The sequence below is a fragment of the Salvelinus alpinus genome, chromosome 35, assembly GCF_045679555.1.
Source record: "Salvelinus alpinus chromosome 35, SLU_Salpinus.1, whole genome shotgun sequence".
NCBI lineage: Eukaryota > Metazoa > Chordata > Actinopteri > Salmoniformes > Salmonidae > Salvelinus > Salvelinus alpinus.
In genome coordinates this window covers 21023244-21034853 of record NC_092120.1, presented here as the reverse complement: position 1 = coordinate 21034853, position 11610 = coordinate 21023244, and the positions used below count along the sequence as shown (strand labels likewise).

General features: G+C 42.6%; 1 protein-coding gene across 6 annotated transcripts in view; it reads left to right on the top strand.

Moving 5' to 3' along the window:
• The first annotated feature begins 4276 nt into the window (after nt 1-4276).
• plecb (plectin b) overlaps nt 4277-11610 on the top strand; it is a 188968-nt gene continuing 181634 nt past the window's right edge. For 3 of the 6 annotated variants that reach the window (XM_071383192.1, XM_071383193.1, XM_071383191.1), the window contains exon 1: nt 4277-4693. The gene's annotated coding sequence lies outside the window, so the exon portion shown is untranslated. The remainder of the gene's footprint in view (nt 4694-11610) is intronic. The other 3 variants (XM_071383196.1, XM_071383194.1, XM_071383214.1) reach the window with 2 other exon arrangements.

The window sequence follows — 11610 nt, the reverse complement described above, 5'->3', positions numbered from 1 at the left end:
CATTAGGCAGTTTTTTTTATATTACTTAAATATAAGTAACTTCAAACTATAATTTTGGTGATTTTTAAACAGAAAAACATCCAGTAACGGTCAAATAAAAACATTTCAGGGGGACTTTTACTCTTTTCTTTTTGTTAGTCTAGTATGGTCATTTGACCTTAATGCCGCTAGCTTCACAATGCTCATCGGTACATTGTGTCAGATCAGTAGTACTTTGAAAACTGCATCTGAGCATCGCAGCTCCGGTATCACTACACATGACAACTTTGAGGGCCTGAACCTCTTTTAATTTATCCTTTATTTAACTAGGCAAGTCAGTTAAGAACAAATTCTTATTTCAATGACGGCCTACACCGGCCAAACACAGATGACACTGGGCCAATTGTGCGCCGCCCTATGGGACTCACAATCCCAGCTGGTTGTGATACAGCCTGGATTTGAACCAGGGTGTCTGTTGTGACGCCTCTAGCACTGAGATGCATTGCCTTCGACCACTGTGCCACTCGGGAGCCCTTTGGCTGACCAATGATAGGACTTTTTATTTTATTTTGCTTGTTGAAAATCTCTGTTGAAATGTAAAAGGCTAAAAGAAGCTGAGTTGGACTCGTGCGCATTTGACGTTTTAAAGAAAAGAAGTGGGGTATCCGCGCTTATTAACACCGGGTCGCTGCACAACCCTCTTTTCAAAGAGCGCTTCCTCGCACTAGCCTTAACAGAACCACGCCTTACAGGAACACGCTCAGCGGCCAAGCACACGCATGTTGGTGGATGCAAGGGCCGATCACTTCCGACACCAGTGTGATGAAACAGGCAGGGAGCGTGTAGTCATTCCAGAAGAGCTCCTGACTTCTGAGTTTGGAATGGTTCTTTGATGTTGTCGGCACAATGTGTCAATAATGAAGGGGTATGTGCTTTTACTGGTTGGCTCTCTGTGTCTTTCTCACTCAAACACTCATACGCACAGCCCCCGAGCACCGCCCCTCTTCCATTATAACGGTTGGATTTTCAAATACAGACAACGACAGGTCTTAACCCCCCATAATTGTTGTTGTTGTTGAGAGAACCAATCAATGAATTTCAGAGCGAATACTGCATTAACAGCCTCCTTTACAGACCAGTGTGGTCACAGCTCTCCCTGCGCTTTGAGTCACATGGGTTGCGTCAGCCAGGCTAGGAAGCGTGCTTGTCCACAGTGGTATTTGAACCCCCAACCTTCTGGCCCAAAGCCCAGTGTGCCATAGACTGTGCCACAAAAGCCTGCTCATGTGGAAGAGTAGATCAAGCGGTTATATACACAGGGTCGCTACAATACTGTAGAAGTGGAAACAAAAATGACTGTACCTTTGGGCCAAACAGTGGTGCAAATCCTGCCTACGGAAATGTAACATAATCGAGTTGTCCTCTTGTCAAGCAGAGGTGAGTCGGCCAAGTGACAAAAAAGTGTCCAAGTCTTTAGGGAGACAAAGTCATGTCTGTGCACTGTTTATGAGTGAGTTTGGATCATAGCAATTGCAGTGGGTCAAACACAATGTCAATCAACGTGATGATAGTCAGACACAAAGAAAGTCAACCCTGTCAGTGTCTGAGAGAGTTAGTGTGAGTGACAATCAAGTGCAGTCTCGTTGGGTGTGGCCTAGCTCTCGCTCACCAAAGTGGGCTTTGCCTTTGGTTCTCAGTTGAAGCATTAATGAAGGCACAGGAATGTTTACAACAGTCCCAACGCTCTGTCTACATGTTAATAGTCCTTGCTTGCGATAGGTTTTGGAAACCTTTCGAATTTTATTTTCTTATGATCGAGAAATACATCTCATAAAACTAAAAGGTACAATTATTACACACCCTTTAAACATGATTCAACACGGCCATATTTCCATGTTACAGCTTGTTTACAGAAGAAAGAGATGACCACCTGTTCTAATTAGCTATCTAGCTCTCCAAACACCTGTGTATAACAGAAGAAGGACGCCAGGAAAGTGTTGTAACTGAGAGAAACTGTCTGATACAAATGTGTTAAAACAGTGTACAGTAAGTGTATATTTTGTATTTGTAAAATGATTCTGATGTGATATGAAAGGAGAGGGCTTTATGTTTCTACAACCGTATCGCAATTGAGAATCGATTCAAGTTTCGATGGAGAATTGAGATGTTTTGGCTGCCAGAGCCAGTTTACCTCTAAACAAAACATAGAAGGTCCTTGGACGTTAAAGGAGTAGGCTAGCCTAGACTCCTCAAAGGACCTGCATGGTCAATCTGCGTCTGCAGCATTTACGGTGATAAGGCGTATCCAGAAGCCAGAACTTCACAGAGCAGCGCAGAGCTCAAGTGATTTTGTGTTTCTACAGGACATCCTCCCCCCACCTACCATCAACCAATCACGTCAATGCTGAGCTATACGGAGCCCTCGGCATTGTTATAAACGGTGATGCGTTACGGAGATAAATTTGGCCTCTCCATACAAAGCCTCCGACCACAATTTCGGATCAATCCTAAATTGTCTCATAAAGGCCCAGTGCAGTCAAAAATGGGATTTCCCTTTGTCTTATATATATTTCCACAAAATGAGGTTGTAATAATACTGTGAAATTGTGAAAAATGTAATAATGCCTTTTTAGTGGAAGAGCTGTTTGAAGAGGCTACCTGAAATTTCTGCCTGTTTTGGTGACATCACCAGTCGGTAAATTAGTTAATAGACCAATAAGAAAGAGAGTTCCAAACCTCTCTGCCAATAACAGATGGTTTTCTATTTCCCATTCCCCACAGACAATCCTAGCAAAATTGCTTGCTTGAGAAATTGCTCTTGGCTAAGAAGCTGTTTTTGTTTCTTGTTGGCCATTTGAATTGAAAACAATCACAGTAAAGTACACAATTGTTACTCAGAAATGAATTGATATTGAGATAAAAATGGCTGCATTGGACCCTTTAACAGTACATCTTGGGCTAGTGTGGCCGATGTGAAATGGCTAGCTAGTTAGCGGTGGTGCGCGCTAATAGGGACGGAAGCTATACTGTTACACTAGGTTGTAGCCTAGCACATTTTGTCCTGTTCGTTAAACAGAATGATTTGTGAAGTTTATGCCAGTGTGTGATAGTGATGTATAATCTGGTTGGGCTGTGTGTTTAAAGGAGTGCTTTAAACACAGGAATAATTCAGAGCTCTCCAACACCTTGATAGCAAGATAATTTAGTCAGCAATACATTCTACATAATCTCTGGATGACTCAGTGGCAGAAGACATCCGGCTTTGTCAAGCACTCCTATTACCCACAGAGCCTACCTATCCATCACTGCAGTGGAGTATGAGACTTCTCCCCTGTGTCTCAATTTCTCGATGAGAATACAGCCATGGATTCAGTTAAATGCTACTGCAGGCTTACGTTTTTCCCAGTTTAATACTGTACTTTATGTACAGTAAAAATGTGATTTAAAAAAAAACTTTTTTTATTTATTTCACCTTTATTTAACCAGGTAGGCTAGTTGAGAAAAAGTTCTCATTTACAACTGCGACCTGGCCAAGATAAAGCAAAGCAGTGCGACACAAACAACAACACAGAGTTACACATGGACTAAACAAACATACAGTCAATAACACAATAGAAAAAAGTCTATAAACAGTGTGTGCAAATGAGGTAAGATAAGGGAAGTGGCAAGCATCTTCATTAAAAGGATGGCATGCTCACTCGATTTCTTCTCCATTACACAGCTGTGCAGGGTGCTATTACGATACGCGAGCTTGGGGGACCTAGTGGTTGATGCTTGTGGGCTGAGCTCTTGCAGCTACGCTCTCTTCTGTACACTCCTCTCCCTTTCCTGTGTTCCCATGGCAGAGGGCCTGAGCACAGAAATAGAGAGAAATCAATAATTCCATTATGAATTGTTTCCACCTGAATCTTCTAAATCATAGCCTACCCCACAATAATTGTTTTTGGAATTAGAAAAATAAATAAGTTTGTATTATATGGGATAGTCATTTGCATGTAATAATTTATAACATAAAAATAACAGCCACGCAATAACAGGCATGCTACTGATGATGAGGAAGATGATGATGGTAATGACGAAGACAAATGGGCTATCACTCTATTAGATTAATCCGCATTTCAGGTTAGTCTTCTGATTTCAGAAACATGCGTCAAGAGCATCTCTCTAACCTCGACTGGGCTCTAAGCTCTCCTCAGGACCAGGATAACTAATCGAACAACGAAGCACGTGCTCCGGGTTAAATTCACTGCATCAGATTCTCACAGCAGACCCAGCCCGTGAAGGTACGTTCAATTGCTCCCGAGCGTGTCGTACCACGCAATGAAGTCTGATCTTCTGCCTCCATCGCTAAATGATGAAAGGGGTATATATTTGTAATATTCTCTATCGGTTAACGTTTAGATCCAACAACAGACGCGGGAGGGGATGGTGAGTGTGACAGCGAAGGAGACGTTCACATTCACAAATGCGCGGAGGGTACATAGTACGGTTAGAGGACTGCAGATTCTGCAATTCGGCTCGTCTCTCAAACCCTGCCTCCTGAAAAGGAGTGGCTATTGAAACGTTACACATTCAAGCACGGTCGTTGACAGGGAGCAAGTTTATTTGTTTCGGTTGCAGCCATAGCCATTGCAGCAAAGTCGTATGGACACCCGCATTCATGGCTATTTGACAGGAGCCGGTAAAGCAGCAAGCTGAACCAACATAGGCTACGGTAAGGCTATTTTGTCACTCACAACAACTACACAGTACTGTACTTTAATATTCAGTTTGTGTATCACTATTTAATGCAATGTCGAGTAGCCTAGACGACAGAGTTTATCAATACCGTAGGTTCCATGGTCGATTGACTTATCCACTGGGGGGAATTATGGGCTCCATTTGCAGCAGGTGCTTAATACTTTCATTATGCGACATCATTGACTTTCTTCAAAAGTAAAGTGGTAGTTCCACGAGATGTTCAGTCACTACGAAATACACACAAGAATTTGAAGCTTAGTCCTAAAGGTGCAACGCAATTAGACTTTTACAGAGCAACATTGCCTTCATGCAAGGGACTTGCAATATTTGGTTGGTCATTGGTCAATAGTTTGGTAGGAACCCATCAGTGGCGGTTGTTGCTGTTTTAAGATGAGGGAGGATGCTTTTTTTTTTAAACGAGCAGGGCCTTATTTCTATTGAAGCATATTGGAGGACTGTCATTCATATTCCATTCACCCAGCTCAATGTAACATCGATAGGTTTAGACTACTACATAGTACACACGTTTTCCCTATGCCCGTCATGCTACAACCTAGCCGATGAATAATAGTTTATAACGTAGGTGCACAGGTCGAGAGACAAGTTGGAGGTGGCAGATAGTGACGCATTCAATACCGCCTTGCACACTCTTGTCTGCATCTAGCTGATCTAGGGTGTAATCATTAGTCCAAACAGGAGTTTCTATTGGACAAATTCAGGTATCCTCCTCCTCATTTGAGGAGGAGTAGTAACAAGGATCGGAGGACCAATGCGCAGCGTGGTACGTGTTCATGCTTTTTATTAACGAACAAACACAGAAACAAAAACAATAAACGACACGTGAAATACAAAACCGAAACAGTTCCGTGTGGAACCAACACTGACACGGAAAATAACCACCCACGAAACCCAGGTGGAAAAAGGCTACCTAAGTATGATTCTCAATCAGAGACAACTAACGACACCTGCCTCTGATTGAGAATCATACCAGGCCAAACGAAAAAACCAACATAGAAAAACGAACATAGATAACCCACCCAACTCACGCCCTGACCACACTAAAACAAAGAAATAACAAAAGAACTAGGGTCAGAACGTGAAAGGTAGGTTTATGACCACTTCGTTCTGTTTGCTTCCTGTTAAGAAACTTTTTTTCTACAGAATGGCGTAATGAATACACCCCTGATCACCCGCACACACAGTTCACTTTCATAGCAGCCACATACAAACAGCATCATCACTTTGCTCGTTGTATAATTCCTTCTTGCATCTACGCGCTCTACTCCACTCACCTTTTCCCTTCGCTAGTGGACTTCGGTGCACAACACAACAGCTGTCTGTGACCAGGCAAAAAAAAACGTTCCAAACCTACATACCATAACCGCCAGTGCTTGACTGAAAAAGGTGCCAGTACTCCTTTTGGGTGCTGGTACTGATTATATTTAGGTGCAGGAGCTCCACAATACTTTTGAGCTAATATTCTATAAGAGGAACAGGAGCTCAAGCAGTAGAACATTTGAGGTGCCAGTACTCAGCTCTGGCGAGCTCCTGCTCACCGCTAACCGCTACACACAGTCTACATCGTTGTCACCATATTATCTAACATCACAGCCAACATAGTGTAGGTACTAGAAATGCCTGCACGTAGCCTAGATAAGTTAGCCTTCAACGTAGGTACGGTACTGCATGGTATACAAACACCGCTTCCAGCCGCCCTCCTGGCGGTGATTTTAAATATTTATTCAGATATTCAAATCCTGCTGCAGGATTATTTTCCTCCTGTGACGAAAGGGGACAAATTTAGATCCAACATCTGTACAGTACATTGTCCATGCTCATTTCCAGGGGTCAAAGGTACAGTGAGAAGGTGACAGTAAAGTACATGTTTCTCAAGGAAACCTCGACATACTGGGCTGAATGGAATAGAACAGAAGAATGAAATTGTGCTTTATTAGTCCATCCGAAATGGGAATTCTCCTACTCTGCTCCCAACTGCCCACCAGACAACACACAACACACGTTGAATGGAGCACAGGGCATCCGCAGTGCAGTGCCCCTGGAGATATGTAGGTGTTGAGTTCCTTTCTCGAGGGCATAACGGCCGGAGATGGTACAGAGGAACTGAAACCAGCAACCTTCCAGCCACGGGTCTGCTTTTCTAACATCTGGGCTCTCTACTGCCACCAGATGCACTATGTCTCTATGAAGGACTCATTTGCACTCAGTCCAGGTTGACACGTCCCAGTAGCATGTCTCTGAGATAGTCCTTCACTGTCTAGGACCTTGGAGCCACACAGGACTGCTTTACACCCATATGCTACGTGTCACAGTAGGCGTGTCACTGCGCCATTGGTACCAATCATTTGCATCTCAAATATGTCAATATGCATGCCTATTAAGATACCACGGTTCTTCTCGACATCAGCTACAGTTGGTCTTTGTTGTGGCATTGACCTCACACCACACTGCTGATTGCCACGTTTCATGAGGTGACAGTGAGACACTAGTGACACGATCCATCTCTTTGGTAACCCTTTCAGGAAACACAGTTGAATTAACAGAAATAACTCTCGCTCCATTGGCTATAACGAGGCCTAGTCTGACCCACATCCTCACAGCTGAGGTTAATTTCACTGTACCTCTATGTATTTGACTGGCTTCACTGTATCGCCAGTGTGTGTGGGAATGGCATTAAAAGTCACCACTACTAGCTAGGAGCCACACTGTGTGTGTGTGTGCGCATGCATAGTATGTGAGGGTGTGTGCATCTGTGTGTGTGGGGGGTTAGGGTTAGGGCCTGATGGGGAGGGGTCTAGTCTAGCTGGGTATGACATCATGTGTTGCGTGGTGTGACATTTTACTAGTGACCACACAGTGGTCTTCCTCACTGTGACCACACAGTGAGGAAGAGCTGTGACTCACTGGTCTGGAAAGGAGGTCGTCTGCTAATGCAATATTTGCTCTGAAATTGAGTGGCCACATTGATTGGTTATCTCCAATGTTTTTTTTTCTTTCTGGGGGGGGTTGTTTGCATGTGAAAATCTAACAGTTGTAATTGAAGGGGGCATCGCTCTGGGGCTGTGTGTGGCTGTACCTGTGAGTGTTTGAGTGAGAACGACACGGAGGAGAACCAACCAGTAAAAGCACATCCGCCTTCATTATCAACACATCCGTGCCGACAACGTCAGAATAGCCTTTCCAGCCTTTTCCAGAAGTCAGGAGGACTTCGAGTTTGGTATCAGTCAGACCTACATTCCACTGCCAGGGAGCCTCTCTGTCTGTCACCATGCCAACCAAGGATTACATGGGAAGCAAAGTAAATATGTCAGGAGGGGTCGAAATCTGAACAAGTTGTTAAAACTATGCACTGAAGGTGATTGGTAAAGAGATGGGTCGTTTCAGTTTCAGAATACTAGAGCAAATGTTCCAATTTCATGCGCTGTGTGTTCATCACATGACTTCATGGTGTGGCAGTTTGCCTTACGGCTAGCTCCAAAATGCTAATTGGAACGTACAGCCTAGCGACTTTGCGTATAGGTGGCTGTTTTCTTTGCTCTGTGTTTCCCCATTTACATATCGATTTTTGGAACTGCACCTCCTTCAGGTCCCTTTAAATTTGGGGATTTACAACATTTCCAAAAGGACCATATGTGAAGCAAATGGCATAGTCTCTCGTGAAAGATGTGAGATTTGGTGTTGGGAGCTGAGATTACGGCCATTTTCTTTGATGAACTACTAGACAATGTCGGCGCAGTGACAATGTATTAGACATAAACAAGAAAGTTGAATGACTTTAGTTCCTTGTCCACCAAAATAAACACACCCAACCAAACAGGAAATCATAACTTCAGGGGACTGTTAATTAAAACAAATTCTTACCATGCACAAGGCAGGGATGGTGTAGTGCAGAGATAGTGTATTAGTTATGTTTCCCTGTAAACATCATAAATTGAAGCTGCAAAACGTGCTCCCACGTGGCCTGGTTGTCATAGCAACACACCTTCAAGACGAGAGTCTTTACATCACGCTAGTTTCTTATTTACTTTACAACAAACGTATGTATCGGGGACACTTTATATGGATAGTCCATTTCTAGATGCTAACCCTTATGCTAACCGTTACCCTAACCCTTATTCTAAACCTAACCCTGACCTTAGCACGCAGTTGCTTATCAACAGATAGTTTGCTGATAGTATGACCATCTGTAGAGCGTCTACAGACTATCCAAAGAAAGTGTGACCAATGTATCATCTAAAAATAGATGCACAATGCCTTATGCTTTTGTCTTCATCTAGTTACAGTATAATCAAATAATTTGATTACAAATATTAACAGATTTGGTACCGCTTACATGTTTTTACTAGAGGTCGACCGATTAATCGGAATGGCTGATTAATTAGGGCCGATTTCAAGTTTTCATAACAATCGGAAATCGGTATTTTTGGACACCAATTTGGCCGATTTTTGTAATTATTATTTTTTTTTTTTACACCTTTATTTAACTAGGCAAGTCAGTTAAGAACACATTCTTATTTTCAATGACAGCCTAGGAACGTTGGGTTAACTGCCTTGTTCAGGCGCAGAACGACAGATTTTTACCTTGTCAGCTCGGTTATTCAATCTTGCAACCTTACAGTTAACTAGTCCAACGCTCTAACCACCTGCCTCTCATTGCACTCCGTGAGGAGCCTGCCTGTTACGCGAATGCAGTAAGAAGCCAAAGTAAGTTGCTAGCTAGCATTAAACTTATCTTATAAAAAACAATCAATCAATCAATCATAATCACTAGTTAACTACACATGGTTGATGATATTACTAGTTTATCTAGAGTGTCCTGCATTGCATATAATCGATGCGGTGCGCATTCGCGCAAAAAAAGACTGCCGTTGCTCCAACGTGTACCTAACCATAAACATCAATGCCTTTCTTAAAATCAATACACAGAAGTATATATTTTTTAAACCTGCATATTTAGCTAAAAGAAATCCAGGGTAGCAGGCAATATTAACCAGGTGAAATTGTGTCACTTCTCTTGCGTTCATTGCACGCAGAGTCCGGGTATATGCAATAATAATACACTTTTTGCTTTCGAAATGATAGTTTCCGGATTCGACCATATTAATGACCAAAGGCTCGTATTTCTGTTTGTTTTTATGTTATAATTAAGTCTATGATTTGATATTTGATAGAGCAGTCTGACTGAGCGATGGTAGGCAGCAGCAGGCTCGTAAGCATTCATTCAAACAGCACTTTCGTGCGTTTTGCCAGCAGCTCTTCACTGTGCTTCAAGCATTGCGCTGTTTATGACTTCAAGCCTATCAACTCCCGAGATTAGGCTGGTGTAACGGATGTGAAATGGCTAGCTAGTTAGCGGGGTGCGCGCTTGCTAGCCATTTCACATCGGTTACACCAGCTCTGCATGGGTAACGCTGCTTCGAGGGTGGCTGTTGTCGATGTGTTCCTCGTTCGAGCCCAGGTAGGAGCGAGGAGAGGGACGGAAGCTATACTGTTACACTGGCAATACTAAAGTGCCTATAAGAACATCCAATAGTCAAAGGTATATGGAATACAAATGGTATAGAGAGAAATAGTCCTATAAATACTATATTAACTACAACCTAAAACCTCTTACCTTGGATAATTGAAGTCTCATGTTAAAAGGAACCACCAGCTTTCATATGTTCTCATGTTCTGAGCAAGGAACTTAAACGTTAGCTATTTTACATGGCACATATTGCACTTTTACTTTCTTCTCCAACACTTTGTTTTTGCATTATTTAAACCAAATTGAACATGTTTCATTATTTATTTGAGGCTAAATTGATTTTTATTGATGTATTATATTAAGTTAAAATAAGTGTTCATTCAGTATTGTTGTAATTGTCATTATTACAAATACATTTTAAAAATCGGCCGATTAATCGGTATCGACTTTTTTTTGGTCCTCCAATAATCGGTATCGGTATCGGCGTTGAAAAATCATAATTGGTTGACCTCTAGTTTTTACCCCCCAAAAACAAAGACATTAGTGCATTGTTATTGGGTAGCATTAGCAGAGCAGGTTTTTGCATTCCGATCAGAGGTTAAGGTCCATCACTTACCGATCGATAGTGGCCACTTAGTCAGACTTTTTCCAGGAAACTCAATAGTTCATCGTCAGCCTCGTCTCGTTTTCCTATCAAGTGCCCAAGTCTACGGACAGCAAGGGATGCAAATGGTAGTTTGCACTTTGTTCCACTGTGTGACTGTAATATGGAAATATTTTTCTCAACATTTATCTTGGCTGCATATTTTCATGGTGGTTAATCATCAACTGGGAGTTGGGTCAGAGCGAAAGTGTCCCTCCTTGAACACGTGAGAATTGCCTGCCTGACCCTAACTGACCTACAAATGTTGGATGTTTTATTAGACACCTTGGCCGGCAGCAGCCGGTCGATATCCTACTGTGTTGGCTAAGGCTTGCCTGTCACGTCCTGACCATAGTTCTTATGTGTTTTGCTTGTTTAGTGTTGGTCAGGACGTGAGCTGGGTGGGCATTCTATGTTGTGTGTCTAGTTTGTCTGTTTCTGTGTTCAGCCTAATATGGTTCTCAATCAGAGGCAGCTGTCAATCGTTGTCCCTGATTGAGAATCATATATAGGTGGCTTGTTTTGTGTTGGGGATTGTGGGTGGTTGTCTTCTGTCTTTGTGTTCTGCACCAGATAGGACTGTCTCGGTTTTCACATTTGTTATTTTGTATAGTGTTCACGTTATTGTCTCTTCTTTATTAAATCATGTTGAACACGAGCCGCGCTGCATTTTGGTCCTCTCCTTCACCCCTCAAACCATTACATTGCCATTCATCGTGTGGCAAGTAGATCCTAGAATGTTGTAGTCATTATCCTACTGATG